The sequence below is a fragment of the Varanus komodoensis genome, unplaced genomic scaffold (genome assembly GCF_004798865.1).
Source record: "Varanus komodoensis strain SLA01 unplaced genomic scaffold, ASM479886v1 scaffold50, whole genome shotgun sequence".
Taxonomy (NCBI): Eukaryota; Metazoa; Chordata; class Lepidosauria; order Squamata; family Varanidae; genus Varanus; species Varanus komodoensis.
Genome location: NW_025336088.1, coordinates 4,365,257 through 4,390,200, shown reverse-complemented (window position 1 = coordinate 4,390,200; position 24,944 = coordinate 4,365,257). Strand labels below are relative to the sequence as shown.

At 43.4% G+C, this 24,944-nt stretch overlaps 1 protein-coding gene and 1 long non-coding RNA gene across 3 annotated transcripts in view; one reads left to right on the top strand and one right to left on the bottom strand.

Annotated features, from left to right (window-relative positions):
- Window positions 1-24,944, bottom strand: part of RARA (retinoic acid receptor alpha) — a 158,894-nt gene that overhangs the window by 133,192 nt on the left and 758 nt on the right. The window lies entirely within an intron of this gene.
- On the top strand, window positions 2,297-14,889 carry LOC123031839. Its single transcript, XR_006416396.1, has 3 exons — window positions 2,297-4,464; window positions 11,666-11,720; window positions 14,345-14,889. It is a non-coding gene; the product is annotated as an uncharacterized LOC123031839 (long non-coding RNA).

Here is a 24,944-nt window from a genome sequence, read left to right as displayed (position 1 = left end):
GCTCAGGCTCAGATTCACTGGTGGCATCTACAGGCATTCATTCATGGGGCAAGGGGATGTGACTCCGCCCCCCCCATGCCAGTCATGATGTCGTTCTGCTGCACATGCCCTACCTATGTCTAATTTCAGTTTCTGCCCACACTGGCAAGTCTCAGGACAGGGCAATATGTAGCTAACCTGGGAGCAGAGGATACCTTCACGTTTAACTCCCCCATGGACCACCTCCTTGTAAATCAAGGAGGTGGTCCCAGGCTGTCACATGACCAAGCTCCTCCATGCCAAAGTAGCCCCATTCTGAGGGCAGTAACAGCACCTCCTGGGCACGCCTGCCCTTCCTATCTCCACTGTGCAGTTCCCTGCAACATGGGCAGGGAAAGCCCAGCCAGGAGAGGTCAATTAATTCAACCCTGAGCTGAGTGTGTCTGCAATGCAAATGGTACAACAAGAACTTTGAAGGGATGCTGAAGCTGGCTTGATGGCAGGCCCAGGCAGGCCTCAGTTTGGTAGCGTGAGGGAGCTCCAGCCTCATAAAGCAAATGGGCAGTTACATGATAGACTCCCTCACTGACGGTGACTAGGGATAATACTGACTTGCTGTCCTGTTCCACTTGGCATGGGCCCTGGCTGAGCTGACTTGCATTTAGCAATAGAAACAGAGGTGGCAGAGAAGAACACAGAAACATCTCCCATCTGGGAAGTGGAGCAAAGGATGTTGCTTGTAAAGACAATCCCTGCCAATCCCAGAATTCCAAGAAACAATGTTCTCCTTCTGTCACTTGCTTTTTGTGCTTTAACACTCTCCCTCTCATAAACAAGCGTAGGATTGGGCTATTAATGCTAACTGATGAAAATAACTTAAAACCCAGTGCTTTGATACACAGAGAATAAGGGGAAATGGAGAGATCACTAACTATCACATTATGGGGACAGCTACTCCAAATTTCATCTGTGTTCGTGGTCATCCACAGGAAAGGATAAGGAGCTGGCAACTGACCCTCAGTGAATTAGCCATAATCTCCAGACTGTTTCGACTCTCTTCCTTGTTGAACCTAAGATATGAGGCAAAATGTGAATCCGCTATTCTGCCTTTTAATTTTGTGAGAAGCTGGCTTGCTCCTACTTCTGAGTGCTTTTAGCCAGTGAATGAAGTTACACCAATCTGGGCTGTTAACCCTTCTGGTATGTTAAGCTTTTCAGGGATCTTTCCTTTTAGGAAGTAGTTGTGGATTCAAAACACAACAATTTAGAAATCTGGAACTTTCCTTTAGTTGGTTTTGGACAGCAGTTTGTTTACCCAAGCAAAAGGATAACAGCAAAGACAAGGGCTCATGATCTTCCTAACTCTTGTTAATTTTATTTTTTCTGAGTTGATAAAGATTTTAAAAATTACTGTGACAATTTGCACAAATATACTTAATCATCATTATACAAATATTGTAGAAGGCAGGGCTATGGCTGAGAAAATGTGGGTTAAGTAAATGCTGCAAAGTAGCCCAGTGTTGTTATTCATATTATGCTGTGTGCATTATACCTCCTTACTAAAGTCCATGTCACAGGTGTTTTAGGGAAATGCAGAAGGAGCTTCAAATAAAGAAGTACAATTTATTAAGAGTTACAATTGGTTGCTGAATAGGTTGACTGGGTTCATACAACTATGGCAAGGTGCAGTGGCTTCGAGTGCTGTCCGGATCCAGGGCAGTGTTGCCAGGATGTCTTACGTTTGGCTTATAAATAACTCTTAAGAAATCACAGCTAGTTGTTAGGTTTGCATAACCCTCTGTGGCTTGCCCTGACAGCCAAAACCACAGGGGGCAAGACCCACAATTAACTAGCTGCTTGGCACGAATGAGACAATCCCCATGGCTCCAGGAGAGTGTCAGCAACAGCTGGCAACAAAATAGCCACTCTCACTTATGGGTGGTTGTCAGTGGCTTCCCCACTGACTTGTGCCACCCCCTCAAGCCCACTGGTAGTGCCAATGTGCAGCACATACCTGCCCCTCAAGCAGCAAAGATAGCACTGGGTTGTCCCCTCCCCACCAAAGCTCACCACTGCAGCCACGGACCACAGCAAGCATGGGGCACATCCTCTTGGGTCTACTGGAATACTGGTTTCATTTTATTTATTTATTTATTTTTCAATTTATATCCTGCCTTTTTCCTACAAAGGGCTCAAGGCAGCTTATATCATTCTCCTCCTCCATCTTATTCCCCACAACAACAACCCTGTGAGGTAGGTTGGGCTGAGAGTCTGTGACTGGCCCAGAGTCACCCAGTTGGCTCCATGGCCGAGCGGGGACTAGAACCCAGATCGCCTGAGTCCCAGTCCCACGCTCTTAACCACTACACCACACTGGTTGGCAGGTCAGTGATGGGAAGAGGGGGAAGGCCATGCCCCAGCATCCCCATTTGTTGGGCAGAATGGGGGGCCCAGGCTACTTTAAGCCCAGGGCAGCTACACAGCCCATCTATCAGACACACAGTCACACACCCATATACACACACAGAACCTGCCATTTTTAGCTCTGGCAAGAGGCCCTGGCCTAGGGGAACCTCCCCATCTCTTTTAGTGCTGACCATGTAGCTGGAACAGCATGCCACAGCTCAACAGAAGCTCAGGTTTTCTCATGTACTGTAGAAATAAAAGGAACCTTTTGTGATGCTTGAACCTATTGTGCATTGCCTAAAGGGCAAAGCCTAGCAGAGGGCTTCAAATAAAGCAAGTCACCTCCCCCACTCCCATTCAACATGCTTCTTCCTGGAAAGAACGGCTGTGGGTAGAAGGACCTTGTCTCTGGATGTACCTCTCTCAGCAGCCTTCGTACCCAAGTTACCAAATCTACCAGAAATAATAGAGGCTATCTTCTCTGATGCTATCAGGGCTTTTTAATAATACTTATACAAAGAAAAAGATGCAGTTCCAAAAGAACACTGTTGTAGCCCAACATTTGAAAGTTGTATTGTTAGTGAAAAAGTGTCTGATAATGTAAAAAATAAAGTGGGTAGTCTAAGTTCCTCTTGAACCCTACACAGATGAAGCATTTTTACTTATCCTTCTACTAAAAAAAGGCATTACCTGCAAAATGCACTGCTAGAGCTTTCTTCCTCAGCCTGGTGCCCTTCAGATGTCTTGGAACTCAGTTCCCATCAGCCCAAACTAGTATGCTAAGTGCTGGCCCTGAATACTGATTGCTGCCCAAAACATGCAGAGAGCATCAAACTGGGGGAAATTGTTCTAAAGCACATTCACCAATGTTTCCAGGATTATGGAAATTGTTGCTGGATGAATTATGCAGGGAGGTCAATTTTATGATAATGGTAGTAATACCATAAAAAAGACAGCTGTGTGGGGCTTGTGCACTGTGGTTTCTTTTTTTTCTTCTTGTCCCTAGGTGTCTTTTTTTCTTTATCCAACACTCAGATAATGTTTGTTGGAGTTCATGATTTTTTTTCTCAACATAACACTCTTTTTTTCATTAGTGCTGTTCAGTTCCAAGGATCTTCTGCTACTCTGCATATGTTTCTAAATCTCATGCAATGTGACCTTAAATGAGGAGAACTTATAATGAAAAGTGCACAGGTGTTCAATCCATGTATAATACATGCACCCATTACAACCACAAACTGCTGTGTAGCTCTGCACAATCCTGCAAGAATTCCTGTGGATGCCCATGGTAAAATCTTTGCATTCTAGCAGCCCCTGTTCCTCCATCTATAAAAAGAGGGAAATAGAAAACTCCTACATCATGTGCTCATATGAATGAGTCACAGAAAGTTTGCCACTTGCCCCAGTCTTTCAAACAAAAAAAGCTATAAAGTTTTTTTCCCCTTTTTTTAATCACTCAAGAACAAAAGGTGTGACGGCTATTTCCACAAACTTAGTGGAAAAACTTTATAAAACTTTGATTGAAAAGAAAAAAAGGAAAGAAAGGAAAGGAAAGTAAGTTACACTGGATAATAAGCGTTTCCTGTGGTGCATGATAAAGACATGGGTGGGAGAAGGGGTTACAAAGAAAGACAACAGCCACTCAACTCCAGTCTCCCCTCTCGCTCCCCCCAACTCTGCTAATGAGGCGATCCAGAGCACAGGCTGCCAAATACCTCTCTTCCACCGCCTCCCTAAAAATCCACCCCCGCTCCTTATAGCCAAGGAGAGAACCCAGGAGTCCTGGCGTCCAGCCACCTCTGAAGTCACAACTAACATTACCACAACCGGTTTGTTGTCGTGGGGCGGGGAAGAAAAGCATAGGGATATCAGTTTTCTGGCTCGATTCCGGGGGGAAAGCAATTTCCCATCCCCAGTGGCGTTGGGGGAGCAGACAGAGTGCGCGGCACGACGCGAAGCACGCCGAGGACAGCTCCGCGGCGGCGCAGTCTGCCTGGGAGAAAAGCAGCGACATGGCAACATAAGCCGCTTCCCAGTTATAAATAGAGACCCCGAGAGATGGAGAGCACAAGGATAAAGGTCCGTAAATACCAGCGCTTGGGGCCACATAGGAAGGCGGCGGACGGTGTGCCGCTCCAAATCCGTGCCCTTTTCAGTTACGGGAACCCTTGGCGCTCGGGCAAGTGTTGCTTTCTCCCCACCCACTCACGCCTGCCTCCCCCCTGCCCCGCCGCTCCATTCCCAGCACACACCCTCCAGCGTACATGTAAGTCTACTGAAATGCCATCTTCAAGAACAACAGGGAATTCCCCCCGCCACACTCCGCTCCATCCCTTTCACGCTTTGCAAGTTTGGGGCGGGGGGAGAGACGTGAGCAAAACTGGCAGTTCCTGCCTCTCCTCGCCCTTGTGGGAAAAGATACTGTCCCCCGTCAAAGAAGAAATAAAAACTGAGAATTGCACCGGGAGGGGGTGGAGAACAAGATTATTATTATTATTAGCATCATCATTATTAGTAGTATTCTTATTACTTTATTTCTTGCTGTTTGCCTCCAGATATGTGGGGGGCGGGGGGGAGGATCCGGTGTCCGTTCAAGTTATGGGGTTGCATCCCTAATTTCCTGAATTTCTTAGTTCATCTGCCTCGGTTTTAGAGACCACCACCACAAATTCCCTGGGTAGTCTTGGAATAGTCATTGTCTCTCACCCTCGAGTCTGTAGGCACAGAGAGAGCGAGACAGCGAGCGAGCTGTGAATATGGGGGCAGTTCCTAGATTCTTCTTCAGCAATGCGAATCAGAACTGGGATAAAGTTTCCTGGCACAAAAGTTTTGACCAGCCTGCTGACAGGAGGTGGCCGGAGAGCCAGCCACACTTGACCACCCTCTGCCTACTGGGAGGAGATGGGGCACAGTTACATTATTAGTGCCCAAGGGCACAGAAAGGAGAAAGAGTTCAGCGTTTAAGACCTGAACTACATATCCAAAAGAGATAAGCAGTTCTCTTGACTAAGACTGATGGGGGTCTTAGTCAGCAGAGATTCCCCAGGCAGAATCTCAGTCTTGGCTCAGTCCTGCTACCAAAGATGGTTTCAAATGAAGTTTCTGAGAACCATACTCAGGACTTTTTCTACAGCCAAAGTGCATCACTCACTGGGTGAGTCCCTGCTCCAAACCTTCTGCCCTATGACCAGTAATATTTATTGATTTAATAAATCAAGTAGGCAGCTGGGAAGATCTCCTGGACTCAGCACTTACTGGGAAAACCTGGGTGGCAGCTGAGGTTGGTATGCCACCTGCAACACTAACTGGAGGGGAGAGACTTGCTTCAAATGTTCATGCTCCAGGCTGGATTGTCTGAATGCAGTTTCTCTGCACTCCCTTTAAAACCAGTTCAGAAATGTCAACTGGTACATAATCCAACTGTTCAAGTCCTGGTAGACCTAGGTGGATTATAATGCCCATATGGTACCTGCCACATTGCCTGGTGCTGGCGTTAGTCTTCAAAACCATAAGCAATCTGTTTCTAGATTACTTGAACGAATGCTTTCACCTATACCAACCAGTCACGATTTGAGATCAACATCAGAAGCCCTGATTGTGTGTCTGCCTGATAAAACAATTATACCAGGGGCAATAGTTAAGGCTTTGATGGTGGTTCCCAGTTTCTGGAATTCTTCCAGGCCCCATATCTGCAGGCATTCAAGTGTGCCTGAGCCCTTATGTATTCACTGTGCGTGTAGTCAGGATTTTACTAGATACGATTATGTATGTGTGTTATCTGGTTTTAGCAGTTAATTTTAACATTGTATTATTGTCTTTATCATTGTTTTATTGTGTTTTATAGTTTAAAATTTTATATGCTGCCTTTGGTGACTTTTTCCTAAAAGGCAGTTATAAAATCTTTTAAATAAATGAATAGAAGCATATGCTTGTATTTTGATGAGCTGGTAGGGGAACACAACAAATATTTCCATTTTATGGCATAATGTATTCAAAGGAATGTGTTTCAGGATTTGTGAAAGAGCAGACATGTCTGAAATCCAATCTATGTTTCTAAAAAATTAAATCTTAGAATGAGCAGGGTTTCCCATATTGTAATACTCACTATTAGTAAAAATAAAAACATAAATTATCAGGCTGAAATAAAGCAGCAATGAGACCCCTTGCTAGCTACCAAGTCATCAATTCCAATGTTACGGAGCTTGGTTTTAGGCTATTGGCTTATGCATACCATTAACACTTTTCAAATGTGCTTCCTAAGCTAGCAGAGCTCCCTGCTACTAAAATGCAACACAGAACAGCCTTAAGAGCCCAAGGGATGTGGCAAACTGGCAGGATGATAAATAGCAAAAACTGACCCTGACGATGCAAAAAAATCAGAAACAGAACAAATAAAAAGGATGGAAAAGCACCCTAAGAAAGAGCACATTTTAGAAATCTATGGGCACTGGCTTTTTTCAATATTAATAGTACTCCTCGGCAATAAACTGGAGGAGGGAAACAAGCAAGAAGCACAACAGAATGATCTAAAAGGGTAAAATGTAGAAAGGTAATATGCAATTTCAGGGATGGAGAAAAATCTGCAAATGATTGAGCATGAACCTCCCAAAGTAAACTGAACATTTTGGGGAGATCTGCCTGGCTTTTTTGTTGTTCCACAAAGCATGCATTTTGCCCCTCTTATAGTGCTCACCCCGTTACTAATCTGGGAGGCAATAACATTTATCTTCTTACGTTTATCTTCTCCCCATCAATACGTTACAATTGTCTTGTGAAAGAGCCAGCACATGATAAAAAACACATCTTGAAATTATCTGGAGTGGAGGGTAGTAGGAGATTTTTTTTTCCCCTGAGTAACCCGTGATCTTCCTATACAGAAAGCCCTTTCAGACAAACATTTTAATATATGGAACTTGAGTGGAAAGTTGCCAAATGAGAACTCTTTCCTCTGACACTGCTCATGTGAAACGGTGCCTAGTGACAAGAGAGCAACTGCTTCTACCAAAACCAGGGTTGGGCCTACTGTTTGAAAAGACCATCTGAAACCTGAGTTGTATGAGGCTGAATTTTGCAAATTGGATATAAACTTCTTAACCAACAAAGTAATGGGCATGTATGGTCCTGTTTTGCATAATCCATTCTGCTTCCTCTTCACAAAATTACACAACACACTGAAACTCCACCCAGTGACCACTGGAAAACCCAGCCTCCCCAAACATCCCTCTGAGCTTTCATTGGGTATTTCCTCAGATACTTTCAAGTATACTTCAGCATCCCTAGAAACAAAAGATGTACTTTCACCTCAGACCAATAACTTTCTTCTGATGCTGAATTCTGTGTCCAGCATCACTTTTTAGCACAAAACAAGCACATCTCAAGAAATGATAGCTGACCAAATATGGCCATATCCCCAGAATAACATATCCCTAAAATAATACCAGTGGCAAGTTTCTTTAGCACGTGGGTTAAGGCTTCAACTGTGCTGTAGTGCTAAGATCCAGCTCATCACATCCATACCCACAACCTAAAGGCTAGCTTTGATTACTCCACACCCCATCTCATTGCGCTATTTGAAGCCAACCAAGCGAAGCAGTGCCTGGAGATGCAAATAGAGACATCTTGGCCAGTGGCAGGAAGGCGATTTAAAGAGAGAAAGAGAAAACAGCTGGGTAGAGGACTCACTCTCCCTCCCCCCTCCACCCCACTCTAGCTTTCAGGCCTAGCTATCATTAGGTTTAAAGTCTTTATCTTCAAGCTTAATCTTCCCCAGATTGGGAGATTAACTGGACTGTATTTGCAACCAAACTGATGAAGCTGGGAGGCAAGAGTATGTTAGAAAATGTTTGCTCTGAAGATAAATGGGGAGAAGGCATCCCTGGCATAATATGCAGAGCTGGAGGGGGGTGACTTTCAGGAACAGTCAGTCATACCCCTTCCAACTTCCATATTGCGGCAGCAGTTCTGTCGGAAGCAGAACACACAGACTCCTGCACACATATGCTCCCAACTCCAACAGAATTGGCCAGACAAGACTTGCGTTACATCAAGGATGGAGGGAAGTTAACCTGGGGAAGCGGTCTGGGTGAGATATGGTGCAAACTAGTCTTCATTGTAGCAGGATGGAAGAAAGTCACTTCTTCCAACCCTGAAATACATTTAGGAATTAACTATTATTACTTACAGAAAAGAGTTGCCTCTTTCTCTCGGGTGCATACGCTCAGGAAATACTTCCTCAAACATACAAAATTAAAATAGTACCAACCCTCAAGAGGGAAATCCCAATGCCAACTACAGATCTCAAAGGCATATATGCAGTTTTGTGAGTTCACATCCTCTCCTACTTGATCCCCCACCCCCACTTCAGCTTTGAAGGCATTAAAAAAAGATCTTAAACAGAATAGATTCAAACAGAAAGCACGAGAGAGAGCGCCCAAATAATACTTTAGACTTCCTTTTTGAAGAAAACTAAGAAAAAAGAAAATAAAATCAGGGACCTAGCAGTAAATAACCTGGAGGAGGATGTTGTCCCCAAAAGTTATTAGCTATTAAGATCATTTCCCCAATTGTTAACTAATGCATTTTTGTGGAATCATGGCATTTTTTGCAGAATAATGTGATAAATATCAATGCTATTGCATTCCCAATCACCATGAATGGCTGTGAAAGCTAAACAGTCAAGAAAGATGCAGGAAGAAAATTGATGTGTTTGAAACATGGTGCTGGAGGAGAGTTTTGCAAATGCCCTGGACTGACAGAAAGACAAACATGTGGGCCCTAGATCAAATCAAACCAGAGTTTTTCCTAGTAGCAAAAATGACAAATCTGAGGCTGTCATACTTTGGACACATCGTAAGAAGGCAAAACACCTTCTAGAAGACAATCATTTTAAGGAAAGTCAAAGACAGAAAAAAGCCACCACCTTGAATTCAGAGGAGCTGAACAAGCCCATCATGGACATTTTGGAGAGCTTTCATGGATAGGGTTGCCATAAATCCCACTTGATGGCACAGAACAAGAAAAATGAGACAGCTGGCCTGCTGGTCTAATCAACTGCCCTTATTTAGGTGGAATCAGAAATATTTCCTCCAGCCTGCCCAATTAAGACTGGTTACTGAAGTTTGGGGCTATTTTTGTTATTCTGCTCACACTCTGCTCAGTGGCATGTTGCTTGGCGCACTTGTATGAGTTGCCTGGAGTTATCCAATCTCCAGTTTCGATGTTCTATACACCAAAATGCACCCCCATCAACTCTTTCCCCATCAACTCTTTATTTTGTGACAAAATTACATATCTTAGCACAGACAGGGAGTAGCCTTAGAAAGAAGAGTTAGGCATGATATAAATAAATAATATAATAACAATGGCCTTCTGGCTCCATCGCATCGCATCAGTTCTGTGAAAGGTGCAAACTGGGCACAACTCTTGCAACATTCCACATTGTCTCAGGCCTCCCCCAGGTGCGTGAGGAGTAGAGTTTACTTCTTCCTATCTAAAGGTCACACTGGCCAAGCAATGGAAGGAGAAAGCGCAGAGAAGAGCTGCTCAGCTCCATAACCATGTCAAGCTACATTAGGATATTGAACCTGCATCCCCTTAGGTGAGAAGCAATGGCAAGGAAGGGCACCTGTCTGGACTCTTCTGTGCTCCTCCCCTGCCGTGCTTGGAGCAAAGATCTGTCCAACCGGCTTGCCATATTCTCATGCGAGCACGCAACTGCTACTTTACAAGAGCAGGAAGAGACAGGGCAAGATACCACCCTGAAGGCCATTTAAAAAATAACAACAACATTCCTTATATTTGCCAAATGCCAGCCATATTCCTCAGATACCCTGGATCAGGCAGTTTCCCATCAATGGGGATGGAATCTCTTTTTGGTTTGCGAGAATTCACTAACCATAACCAGAAGAGGACCTCATCAAGAAATTATGCTTCTATTCATAAAAACGTATGTTCAAGTTCAATTACAGCAAGCAAAGTGAGAACCCCTTTTGCATTTCTAGCCCCACTACTCACTTATAGTAGTACAGCGATCAACATGTAAGCCTACCAAAACCACCATCTTGAAATAAGAATCAGTCCAGATTGCCACTTACAAAGCTATGACATTTCGGAAGAACACATATTCAGTGAATGAAGACCGGCTATATATCAATCATAACAAAAGTCCAAAAGTCAGTTTTTCTAATATCTGCACCCTTTCCCCTTAGTATCTAGATAAATACTTATGGGTGAAATGGGGAATTTGAGAGTGGTCACAAATTGTCAGGTAAATTTCAACCAACCCTTACAACATCTTTCTGTTCCTTGCCCTTTAAATACAATTTCTCAAAATTCTTGTCCCACCCATACCCATCTTTTAATAAAAAGGAATTAGCAGATGCAGGGGGTGAGCTTTGTTGCAGATGAACAAAGGAACAAACACTGAATCAAGAATTGTATTAATGTTCACCCCATGGTTTTATTGTGTATTTTTATGATTATATTTTATTTTAAATTGCTATTATTATTGTTGTTTTAATGTTACTGAACTTGAGCTTTTTATTATGAAATAAATGAGCAGGATACAAATCCTAAAATGAAAATAATATGTGGCGTTAACTAAAGAAAAAAGATGGCAATGCACCCACACCAGGAAAAAAAGGATCCCGTAAAAAAATGCCTATGATGATCCATGTCAGATGTTTTTCTACCAAGCGCTGTCAGCAAAGTACCGCAGAAGGTCTACAGACAGCAAAGCCCCACAGCAAAAACCATCCTTACCAAACCAGTCTCTAGCCAACTGTCTTAAATGCCCCACCACTGAAACTCTTCTGCCTATTATGGTTAGTACAGCAGATTCTAGCCCTTTGGCTTAGACAATATTGTGGCAAAGAGTTCTATAAGTGTATGATGTACTTGTAACTGCTTCAGCGCACATACTCTGTTAAAACTCCAGCAGCTGCCAGTCCCAATCAAACATGAATTTCCACAAAGCATACCATAGCAACGCCCTCAAAATTTGTATAACAAATGCCTGGCACACACACGCACACACACACGCACACACCACAAACCGGTAGTCCAATTTTCCCGAGGAAACTCAAGTTCCCTTTTTAAAAGAAAAAACTCTCAAATGACGAGAATCAACCCTCAGTTTTGACGCAAGGTTTCCTGATGTCACCCACATGCTGCAGTTTCATTCCCTTAAACAGAAATGCCTATCGGCAGTCTCACAGGGCCATGGGGGCAATGGAGAGAGATAACAGAAACCCAGCCTGGCTGTTTTTTTGGGTTTTTTCAGATACGCTGACAACCCCTGAAGTGGGCATGGTGAACAGCTCCTAACAGAGAAAAAAGTGAGTTTGGACAACTTAGAGGGAATCTTAAACTCAAAGCAGGTATCAATGCTTTTACCTTATGATCCACACAGCGCTCAGGTACCCTCTAGCTCCTGCCAAACCAATTTCAGTCCTAGCACTACAGTTCCAATGATCCAGGACTGTGAGAAACTGGTCGAAGGACTAACAAAATACATACCATGAGAGCCAAAATGAAGCAGAAAAACCCTAAAGACCTCCCCAGAGAGGTCCGCCTGGCACCGTCGTTATTTGTTTTTCGGCGCCAGGCGAAGACCTTTTTATTTAAGCAGTATTTTAAATGTTAATATTATTGAATTTTATTTGGCCAGGGCGGCTTGTTTTATAGTGTATGTTTTATATTATATATTTGTATTTTATTGTATATATTTTAAAATGTTATTTTAATTTTTTGTTGTAAGCCGCCCCGAGGCTTCGGCGAATGGGGCGGCATAAAAATGTTTTAATAAATAATAAATAAATAAATGCAAATGCTCCACAGTGCATTTAGAAGTGAATTGTCTCAATGAAACATACACTGATAATATTACTAAGAAAGTGCTCAAGTATCTTCCTTGCACTCACCCCAAAAGGAACTAATGGGTTTACTTCTCGGGAAGCATTGGATGCATTTTTTCTGATATTCCTGTAATGTTAAAAGGGTCGATTTCTATCGCCCTGTGGCTCTCCACACACATAGTGCCACTGTGCTTCAGCTCCAGCTGCAACCCTGTTTATACCATCCTCATCGCTCAGTTGTCATCCCATCCGTACCTAGAGGCTAGGGTCAAACCTTCCCAGGGCACAAACGGCAACTTTTTAACGTTCATACAGAGTGTGGGGCTTATTTAGGCTACCAGAAAATGTAAGATTCTGCAGCCAGAAAAGCCAAATACTGTGCCAAGAAAAGCTTATCAACTGAGTTCTATATAAATGCATATATTTGCTCAATTCCGCAATATTTACACTGACTTTGCCAATCACGGGGAGGGGCAATATACTATGCAGGACACTGAAACTCTATCCCTGATCACTGGAAATTTTATACAACCTTCCTTCCAACTTCTGATATTTCAATAAGCATATCTTTGCAGCCTTAAGGGCTAGAAACTTGCTTTAAAAAGATTAAAAACAAGTTAATGGAACTATTAACTTGGGGAATATGGAATACGCTCCCCAGGGAGGTTCACCTGGTGCGGTCGCTTTATTCCTTTCGGCACCAGGTGAAGACCTTTTTATTTTTCCAGTATTTTAATAATTAATCTGGTTTTATTCTTGTTTTTATTACTTTTTTAGATGCAGTTTACTTTTTACTTTTTCTTCTTTTTTTTTTAAGATGTGTGTTGTCGTTGTTATGGGTACTGTTTTTTTGGTTCACTCTCTGTAAGCCGCCCAGACTTTTTTTAGTAATTGGGACAGCATACAAAAACCTTAAAATAAAATAAAAGGAAGGATTTTGGGTTGGTGGAGATCAGTACTTGTGCTATGCAATAGTGCAACCTATACAATCTCAACTCTGATGCCACTAAACCAAATTGATAAGCAGCAAGCAAGCAAGAAAGCAAGCCACAGTTGTTTCCTTTTGAGTAGAGTACCTCAGCAACTACTCTGGCTGCCATCCTCTATGCCAGGGGTCCTCAAACTTTTTCGACAGGGGGCCAGTTGAAAGGTGGTGGTTACACGCGCAGGCCGGTGAGGTGGGGGTGCCTGGGGGTGCGGGCCGGTGAGGTGCCGTCGGGCGCGCACGAGGCGGCATCAGGCACGCACGGTGGCGGCTTGCTTGCTCAGAGACCATCTCCGATCGAGTGAGCCACCACTTCCCCGCAAGCGCAGGCGGAGAACAGCAGCGCGGGCTAGATGGATGGCCATGGCAGGCCGGATCCGTCCCACAGGCCGTAGTTTGAGGACCCATGCTCTATGCAATTACCTGCGGGGCAGGTTTAATTGAATTCAATGGGGCTTACTTTTGAGTTAGACATACATGACTGCACTTCAAGAGCACTAAGTAAACTGTAAGCTGTTGTGGGTCCCACTATCCCCTTTCTTCCTCCATCATCGAAGATAACACATTTAAGTAACCTATCCTACCATAATTCTAAACACTCAAAATCAATTGGCATTAAGTTCTGGTCTGATAAAAAGAAATATTTTGCTACATGTGATTATGATGTAGAATCCACTACCATACAAGGTGTAGCTCTGACCAGCTTCTTAGATAGCTATTACCCCTTTTAACTAAAAGAAAACTCCAGGAACCAAGACAGAACGCCTCTCAATGCCAGCTCTTAGAGACAAACCAAGGAACACCCTTGTCTAAAGACCCTGCTTTAGGTATCCTTGCTGAACAAGCTGGGTCTCGATCCAATCCATTGAGACAGGTTTACCCACCCTGACACTCAGCAGATATGTTGGACTACAATACCCATCATGCCTCTCCAGTATTACACTTTTATTCTGGCACACAATTACATGGAATATAGCCCATTTCAGCAATACACAGTCTGTATGTGGTGGTGATGGGGATTTTAAACAGTGAGGTTAGGAGGAAATGAAATGCAGAAAGAAGAGATGATGACAACCAGAGAATTAACAGTCTCCAATCACATTATTTAACTTTTTTTCAGATGCTACAAGATGCTTTGCTGTTCGTTCTGCTGTCGACTAGCACAACTACCCTTTGAACATGGCTCCAAAATATGACCATCGGTGGTTCCTGCAAGAAAGCTGCCTCCTACCCTACAGTCTCTCCCCAATGAATTCCTAGAAACAAATCAATATAACTGCATATACACAGTCGCAACGAGCTGTAAAAGTCTCAGGGGGAACTCAGGCTGGAAAGAACATTAATCTCCAGGCAGGGCTCTTGTGCCAGGTGGCCAGCAGGGGAGCCACAATGCTGGGCGTACAAGGGAGAAGCCTCCAAATGAAGATGGGATGGAAGAGGAGAGGAAGCCGTTTCCGAGACTGAAGCATCCCTGCACACCAACATTTGTTTGGTTCATTTTTTAAAGTTGAGCAGAAAAAAGCAGATGAGGTTCTGCAGTAAATCTTATTTAAACAAAAAAGAGTTTTTAAAATATGAGTTAAAAATAAGAGTAAACCAAAACAACTTGGTTTCTCCTGCAAAGCAGTTAAATCATTTGACTCAATAAAGCTTAGGAGCAAAGCATTTCAGTTCATATAATCTATAATATAACTACTTTCTTAGATCAAGAGATACCAAAGTGCTTTGTCCACTGAAGATTTTTTCTTTTGCTTTGAGACAGGATTTTATTCTGAAATAAAGTTAAAAATACAGGCAACAAAAAGGAAGAAAACAAAGAACAGTGCAAGGTAACTATGTGACACAGGAAACCCACTGATTACTCAGCAAATCTTTTTCTTTTAATCAAAGCATAAGGCAGTTCATACACATTAGTACATTATTATATTTGGCAAGAATTTTGAGACTTCAGTACTCTTCTCCCCATTTATTATTTGGGTGACCGTGATAAGGGACAAGACATACAGTGCTAGGACTTCAGCCAAGGTTATCTGGGGACAAGCGTCTTGCTCCTGTGCTTGTGGTGTGTGCAGGAGAGCGCTCTCTTCTCATTTCAGCCAGGGGATTCTCACAGTTCCCTTTCAGAACCCAGAGCAGAGGGGAAGTTTTCTTCTCAAGAATCAGGAAGCCTGCACTTGGGGGAAGGAGCGGTTAGGAATACCCTGCTCAGAAGTGACAGAGCTTTGCTGGTCAGGGATGCAATCCAAAGCAAATGGCAAGGGTTCCCCAAGACCCCCATGTCTCACTCTTTCTGCCTTTCTGGAGATGATGGGAGTTGCACTCCAACACAGTTTAACCATAGAGACTTTTGCAATAGCACAAGTTTGTCCAAGGCACAGTCAAATTATATGTAAGCTCACATTAATGCCTACTTTGCAGAGTATCCAAAGTCTTTGGAGATGGCTCAGGGGACTCCAATCATGCATTCTTCCCCTCCACCATCCAGTAAGGAATGCCTTGGCCATGTTGCCCAAGTCCTCCACTGCAAGCCAGAGCAAACCCAAGGTGCATTCAGCCTGGATCTAGTTTTCAGCACATCTCCACTAGTTCACAAACATGTGCCACATGTCAGATTAAAAATAGGACATGCTCCTAAACCCAGGCTCAAGGGCCTGGGCAGAAACGTCTGTTACATTAGTGCAAATGATAGGTTTTTCTCAACACTACTACATACAAAAACTGATGACACACAACATCGAACACTTTAAGATTCAAACTAATAGTAAAGGGTCATGAGTTTTATTGCACCCAAAGACCTGAGAAGTGCAACCCTTTTAAACTCCCTTCCTGCCCATCAGTCCTGAAAGCGCCAGACAGGTAACTAGCTAAGCATTGGGAAAGGACCCAGTTAAAGAGACGGTGATGTCAGAACTTGGCTATTCTTAGCTTGCCTCTTGTGCAAAAAGCTGAAGATGCTGACCTTCAGCCCGAGTTCCCAATGCCATCCATTTTTTCTTGCCCACTCTCTCCCTCTTTCAAGAGTGCTTTCAGAGGGCTCAGGCCAGATCCATCAGACATGCTTTAGTTACAGCTCTGATTCAAAGAGATTCAAGAAAATTGTGTGCGTTTTTTCCTAACTAAAGGAGGGCTGGGTAGGCTTTCTATAACTGAAAAAAGAACCCAGGACTCTTAGACCCACTGAAAGGACTGTATAATCCCACCTGCCAATAAATCCAGTGCTGTTATTCAGCTGTTGTTCTCACCCAGGTAAGTGGCATCCCAGTTCACACATTACTACCAACCGTACCCCAAAAGGGGATGAACCAAACTGCAGAAACTTCCCCCCAATTCCCTCATCCTCTCTGACTCTATGGCTGTGTGAAACAACCCACAAAGTATGACTCACCTGTCTTGGCCTCCACTGAACTACTTAACACTTGGGGTGGCACTGAATAGGTTGTGGAGTTCAGGCCACTGAAAACACTAGTGACTAAGTGGCAACCTACTTAAAGCTCAGCAAGGATCAGACCATGCTGCTGCTCTTCCTGTCTTTTGCTTAACCCATGGCTCAAACCAGCTCCCTGAGTGTACACGGCAATATCACTCCCCCCCCCCCCGGTCCCTTTTGGAAACCATCAGTTGACAGCTGCAAAAGTAATCAGCTGTCTTTGGTTATTTTTCCCCCCAGAAAGGGAAGTAATGGGTTGTTCTCCACACTGAAATGGTTAACGTAGTTCAAAACCCTCCCACATTCCCAGTTCTGCAACAATATCTAGAGAAAGCAAGTTTTGCACTTGATGAAGGCAGCAAGACAGAAAACCTAAGGGGCAGCAGAATTCTGCTCTGGGAGTGGATGGAGCAGAGGTGAGTGAATGAGCGGTGTGCCCAATGTAGAAGGCAGAGCACAAATAATTTAAAAGATACAAGTAATCTGGGTTCATTCCACAGCTATGAGAGAGCAGTGACACCAAATGGCTTCCAACACCACGAAGGCAGGAGGTGGAATGGCTTGAACCAACTGGCTTGAACCAGCTCTTTGGAATGGCTTGAACCAACTGGTTTTCACTTACCACCATATAAGCCAGCTTCCCTCCTCCAGAAAGAAACAAACAAGATACTTTGGGAGTTCTCCAGTTTTAAAATAAGCACATCGAATGCATCTAGTTCAAATGCCATTATGAAAGGGCAACACCACTATTTATTATTACATTGTATTTATATCTCATCTATTTCCTCTTTGAAAGGAACCCAAGCAGGGTTACCTAGCTCCATTTTATCCTCACAATAACAACAACCCTGCAAGGTAGGTGAGGATGAGTGAAAGTGACTGGCCCAAAGTCATCCAGTGAGCTCCTTGGCTGAGTGGGGGCTAGAATATGGATCACCCAGGACCCCAGTCTCACATGCTACACACCACACCACCTTTCCCTAACACACATGTTGAAGATGATGCTTAACAAAGCAAATACCAGAACATGCCAGGCAGAGGGAGAAAGCTGCAAACGGCAGTATAGAGACTCCTTTTCAATGTACAGACAGCCTGTGTACCGACACACAAGGTTACCAATGTGTTTTGCTATTCAAATTGTCCACCAAACAAGCAGCAACAGTGGTCAGCATCTTGGGCTAATCAAGACGGCGTGGCTATGAGATGGTATATAAAAGTGCTAAATAAATAAAATTAAGAAACAGATAGAGGGTGCTGTTGCACTTATGTGCCACGTGTTTGCCTCCAGAGGGCGGGCGGTTGGCCACTGCAGGAACCAAGTGTTGCACTAGCTGGACTCTTGGTGTGATCCAGCATAGCTTTACTCACGTTCTCAGGCCAGAAAAGGAATACAGAACAAAAGCCAGTATTCATCCAGAAAGCCAGCGTGGTGTAGTGGTGAAGAGCATGCGATGGAGACTCAGTTCTAGTCCCTGCTCAGCCATGGAACCAAAAGGGAGACTCTGGGCCAGTCACAGACTTTAAGCTCAACCTAGCTCACAGGGGTGGTGTTGTGGGGATAAGACAGAGAGCAGGAGGAGGAGAATGATGTAAGCTGCTTTGCATTTGTTGTAAGGAAAAATGTGGAATATAAATCTAATAAAGAAATAAATATCCTATGAAATTCCACAAGATGGATCCAGACCGGCACTCCTCAACTATAACTAAAATTAACAAACACCTACGATGTGTTTGGGTGAGGTATTGATCATTTGGTAGGGTGATGGTTTCTATACAGTTTTTCCTGCATTCAAAACAGTTTAAATGCCTCTCCCAAAGCTTAGGTACAAGCAGTAGGAACTTTCAGCTAAAATAGGCTAATATTTTTGGAATTTTGGCCCTGTGTCTTTTTGCCTTCAGTTCCCACCCACAACTGGAATGCAGTCCCGAGAGTGTCTCTGAAATGGACTTAAAGAGGTTCTGCACCCCAAGTGCGGTAGTTGTGGAGTCTACATTGTGTTGGACCCTTCAGATAACTACAAGGTAGGATCACTGTCAATCAATCACAAATCCATTTTCCACCCTCAAAGAGAATTCTCTGTTTACATGAGAAACACACACAGCCCAGATGCTTGTAGGGCTCAACCTGGCAGTCACAGTGAGCTCAGAGGTAAATTTTAGAGGTTTGAGAAACTATAAGAACTGCTACCAGCCAAGTCCCACAATCTGTTGACTCAGATTCACTGCTTATCATTTTCCCTGGGGGTAGGAAGGGGAGTCCTGCATAATGTGTGAATGGGGTTTCAATGAAGTTCTCCTTTTCATAGCATGAAAAGAAGACTGCTGTAAGCTCTAGGGGAAATCACATACACAGTTGCCCAAACTCATCTTAAGGAAACTGATGTCATGATGTTTCAGTACACAAACCTCTCATGCTTTGGAGGAAGGGCTACATGTATTATGAAACTCAAGCCTTCAGTCATTTCACTAAAGCTCATCCATACCACCAGAACCCCCAGTCAGTCCACAGAGACAACTCTGAGAAATCCTGGGTAACTGAATAAAGGTACTGTCTGTGGGTTAATCAACCCATGAGTTGGGGGTATGCATTGCTATACCTGAGCTGCTTCCTGTTTTCAGTAACAAACTTTAAATTCTGCATTCACATCTTTGAATCCTGTTACCATGATGTCAGAACCTGGGAACTGAGGTTCTTTATAGATTAAACAACCTCAGGTTAGTCCATGGTTACCATGACATTCAAACAGGGTCACTGAGTCAGACCACAAGACCATCTCCCCAGTACTGTTGACTATGACAACACCTTTTCCAAGGTCTCAGATAGAAATTTCTCTTACCCTTCCTGGAGATGTTGGAGATCTAACTGCATGCACTGAGAGTACTTTTCACTGACCTAGAGCCCATCCCTAAAGGAGAAGCCTATGGAGAAAGCCTGGCCAGATGATATAAAGCACGTGCAGACTAATAAAGGACTAAGTGCCTTCTACACCAGCTTTGCTTGGCCACTTTCTAAGTTGTGCAGACAGTGGTGGATTGCATTCTACAACATCTGGAGGACTCCAGGTCAAGCAAGGCCAATTATTCCCCTTTAAACCAGCCAATTCATTGGACACAGAGCATCCTCATCCCAGACTGAATTTTCTTTCATCTTCTTGAAAGAAAAGCCTAATTCTAAACATCCCCCCACCTTACCAGTCCTGCCTCTCAGCTTCTTTCTCAGGCCCTCTGCCTGCTCCTTTCTGATATGCATATGGACAAGAATGTGGCAAAAGACCTCTCAGGAGACAGTATGAAACAGAGGCCATCCTGAGAAGGACCAAAAGGATTGACTCCCATTGGCTCCATGTACGAGGTTTGCCCACACAAGCAGGAGTGGGATGGCACTGTAAAAAGAGGCATATTTCTGAATGTGGAACAGTGATTCCTACACAGATCTACATGAGTATAGATATAAGCAAGTTTTTTTGCTCTTTTAATCAATGTAGTAATAGCCACATCTCTGTATTTCTGGATCCTGCCACACACATTGAGAAGTAGCAATATGCAACAGCTTCCTGATAGATTAAATTGGATCAAAATAGATCAGGACACATAATACAATGTCATAATCATTCATGAAAATAAAAAAACACATCCCCATGGGAAGTGCACATATGGAAACAGTAATATGGTTTCTAGGTTCCTGATCCATGTGAGCCACCTAAAAGAGGGTGCCACCGACTCCAAAGCTGCCATGATAGGATGGCCCTAGACATGGGAAATCACGGTTCGGATCTTCACCCAACTACCCCATTCACTGGGTAGCAAGCCACCAACTCTCCACCTCACAGGACTGGGTTCAAGGATAGGAATACTATCCTGAGATCCTTGGAAGGCTATATTTTTTAAAGGAAAAATCCTTCTTAGATTCGAGAAATGTAAATTGGCATGAAGAAGCAGCAGAAGAGAGGACTGGTGGAGGAAGGCTGCACCCAGAAACAGGTTAGACATGCACACTTGGCCCTGTGTGCCCACAGGTAATACAATGTCTCCTGTTGTTTCTGCATCTTTCTGAACAACCTGATGCCCTCTAGATGCATTAGACTACAACTCCCAGCACCCCCCAGTTAAGATGGCTAGCTGGGAAATACTGAGAATTGTAGCTCAACCTATATGAAGAGCCCCAGATCAGGGAAGGTAGACTACAGCTTCTAATGCTGGTTGCATCCCAAGAACTCATGAACATCAGAAGGCCATAGAGAAAAGTCAACCTGAAAAACCCCTTCATACTTCTAAGACTGTGAGAAAGTCAACCTGAAAACCAGGCTTACTAAAAGCTACTTCTATAGTTACTTGTGACAAGTAAAAATCTCATCTAGAGGATCCGGTAAGAAAACCTTAGAAATATGATATGGGAGGGGGTCAGGAAACCTATTCCTATTGAGGTCTTCACTACCTGGCCTGAAGCCCTGGGAGGGTCTACATTTCAGCAGCGGGTGTAGCTAGAACCAAAAGTGGGCAGAGTTACAGATATGGCTTAGTTCAGTACTCAAAAGACATTTGATACCAGACAGTCATCATGTGCAGAGTTCCTTCCACTAGTTTTGTGGTCAGGAGGGAGAGCAGGATGAACTAACTAAATAAATAATCAGGAATGGAGCCAGTGATGAGATGTGGCTTGGACAAATGGAGTCGGAACTTGGCTTAAAGTCAGAGGTTTCCCATCCTGCTGTAGAGGGTTCTCCACCCCCACCCCTGTAAGACCATCGGAGACTAGTACAGGTAAGTGTGCACAAGAAGGCTAGCAACTATATTCTGAGGTTAGGATGTTTTGCAAACCCTGGTGAGAGTCTGATCCAAAACATCCACCTAGGATACAAAATGCCAACTAAAAAGCTGCCATGCCATCAGAAGCCATAATTAAGTATTCTGGCTCAATCCCTAGTGTCTCCATGTAAAGGACTTCAGGGATCAAAGTGGGGAAACAGAATATTCTCTTATCCTAAGGAGCTGCTGCCAGACATACCTGTCTTGCTTCGCCTACATGAATGACTGTTCTGTAATGTCTAGCTTACACATGAATGCAATAAATTACCTTTACTGCACATCTAGAAGACCTTCAGACTTGGGGGCTTGTAAGGAATTTCTTGTAGAAGCCAGAATACTATCTGTATCAGCCTTCTTCAACGTGGTGCCCTCCAGATGTATTGAACTCCCAGGAGCTATAGGATTATGGGAGTTATAGGCCAGCACATCTGTAAGGCACCTGGTTAAGAAAGACTGCTCTTCCTACAATTAACCAAATCAGACAAACAAGAAGTGGTTCTTCACTCAGTATATAATTAACTTACTATGGGATCCCTTCCCACAACATATACTGGTCACTAGTTTACATGGCTTTAAGAAGGTGGAGAAGATATACAAACTAACAGAAGACCACAGATCAGAGGCTATTAGCTTTCAGGATGTTTCCAGTTTGGTTTGAGCTTCTTGCAAGGTCTGAGCGACCCAGTCAGTTCACAATCATCACAGCTACAACTCTTATATTTTTGCACTCTATTCCTATGGCTCTCATGATAGCTGAAAACAGAACCACCATATTCAGTGACAAAATAGACTTTCCATGTTCAGAAAACTACACTTTCAATTAACAGGCACTGGGGATAAACAAGAATGGCTGCCTCCATCTTGCCCTCCCTGGGTACTCCCAGTAGATTATGGCAGGTCACCCCTGAGGCAGATTAATTAATTAATCAATTAAGAGGCAGTTCTGAATCCACAAAGCCATTTTTAAGTTCTCATGTTCTCTGCACGCACTTACAATAGTATGAACTGAATACATAGATGGCAAAACTGAGAACATTTAACTCAACAGACTATTCAAGGTCACAGAAGAACACAAAGGAAGATGGTTTCTTTTACAATCTTAGAAAGGATTATGAGGAAGTAAACCTCACTGATTTTAAGGGCACTTGCGTCCCAATTGGAGACTGCAGTCCCATGCATTCAAGATTCCCAAATACAGACCCTGTATTGTATCCAGAATGTCATAAGTACCCCAATTAGAGCCTAACGGTTCTCATTTAATACACAACTATTGTGCTTTATTATGAGCCTCATTGGGCAGTATTATTTTAAAAGCAAGATATAAATGTCAAATACATAAATTTTGTCCTGTCTGGAGAAGAGATCTGTGCAATCCACAACTTGACATTTATATACGTTGTTTAAAAAGTCATCAAGGCAGCATACAAGCATTTAAATTAATACAAGCTCCTACCTATATGAGATAAACATGCTACTACTTCAGACAGTTCTGGATCCTAGTAAACAGGTCTGAAAAGAACTAGAGAAGTTTAAAACAGCAACTATTGGGGGAGAATCACAAAGTGTACCAAATGGTTAAGAACATGAGAAATCCCTCATTCAAATTTCAACTCAGTCATAAGCAAGCTATTACTCTTATTATCTCCCATTTCCAAAATGGGTACAATATTGAGATAACGTACCTGAAGCACTCTGAGCACTCTAAAAGTTACATAAATTGTTAGTATTCTGATCAATAATCCAAAATAGGTAAGCCACAATTAAGATTGTATGGGGTTGAGTGGTAAGGGGAACACCTTTATAGAATTTGGATTTCTCTACAGCCAAATATTCATAAAACCTGGCAACTAAGTTGAATAGAATTACAAAAGAAAAGGGGAAAAAGGCGCAGACATGTGCACACACCCTGTTCCCTTTTCTCCTTGATGTTTGAAGTCATGCCAGCTGATTATCCCTCCCAGTGGATGACTACTTCCTTCCTGAAGGATTTACCTTTTCATCAATGACAGCTATGGTCCAGTTTGTTTGTTTCTCTCTCTCTCTCTCTTTCTTTCTTTTAGAAAAAGGTGCAGCTAGTATCTATCACAGACTTCTCGGCAGCCCCTGAGGACTGCAAGAGAAAAATGCTATGCATGCACTGGGGTGCCTTCATTCCACCGGTTCTTTGCACCCATTCCCACAGCTGCCCTGAAAGCTCTTTGTGGGCTTGGGCCATGCACAAAACCACGTGCCAGCATCAGACGTGCACAAAAATTACTAGCTGAACCGTAGCCAAGTCGAGAAGCAAAAGCACCAAAGGACTGGATATCCCAGCTAGGAGAGTTGGGCACCAAAAATGTGAGAGGCAGGGCTCCAATTTCACACCCACAAGACTGCTCAGACGCTGCGAAAACACAGACCAAGTTGGAAACGTCCCCTTGAAAGCTAAGCCACGGTCTTGTTTTTCCACCCACGGGTCGACCAACCGCTGGCAGTTTGGCAAGACAGATGCCGCTGGCTCTGCCTTTTATTTTGACTCTGAGATTCCCCACACAAGACAGATAACTGCAATCATGCTGAGGGAGGTGAGACAACCGGAGACATTTCAACAGTGTTTTGACATTTCTTAAAAAGCGGGGGGAGTAAAGAATCACAAAAAACCTAAAAACTGGAGTGATAAAACTGGAAAATAATATTGCAAACCAGCCACCAATAATATGAAGCTAACTACATAACTGTCTTTTAAAAGCACCAGAATGACCAGTCACACCCACACGTGGCACTGAAAACACATTAGTCTTTTCCTCAAAGATCTGGAAAGATAGAAAGAAATAGGATCTGCCCACGTATAAGTGGAGAAAGAAGAAAGTGATTCTGCATATACACATGCTTATTTGACCTCCACACTCAAGTAGGATAAACTTTGCTGCAAAAAGCATGTACAGTACAATACCATGTATTCAGAAGTCCAACTGAGTTCAACAGATTTACTCCCTGGTAAATCTGCCTGCAGCATTGAAGGTTTAGTGTGTAACTTCATTATGGAGAAAGTCAGGTTGACTCTTCAAGCCTAAAACTGAGAATGTTTCTATAACCACAAGGTAGGGTCTCACCAAATTTACACACAAAAGATTTCCTATATAAAGTAATGGAGAGAGGCAGAAACGCAAAAAAATAAAAAGGGGGGGGGAATAAGGGGCCCTGCACAGAACAATGTTTGATTTTGTAGGACAAGAGGGAAACCCACCTCCTTCCAGCTGGCTAGATTAACCCTTGTAGCAGACAGGGGCGATGGGGGTGTGGACAGTCCCGGGTGACAGCTGGACAGGACTACTGGAAGCAACAGTTGGGTTTTATTAAGGTTCACGTAGTAAAAGGGGGGAGGCAGAATAGAAATTAAAGAGTCCATTCCCTGCCACCTCCCCCAAAATTGGCACCCTTAATTAATACACTCACAGCTGTGCTCACCGAAATGCGCCCGTAGTTCCAAATGTATTAACCCACCCGT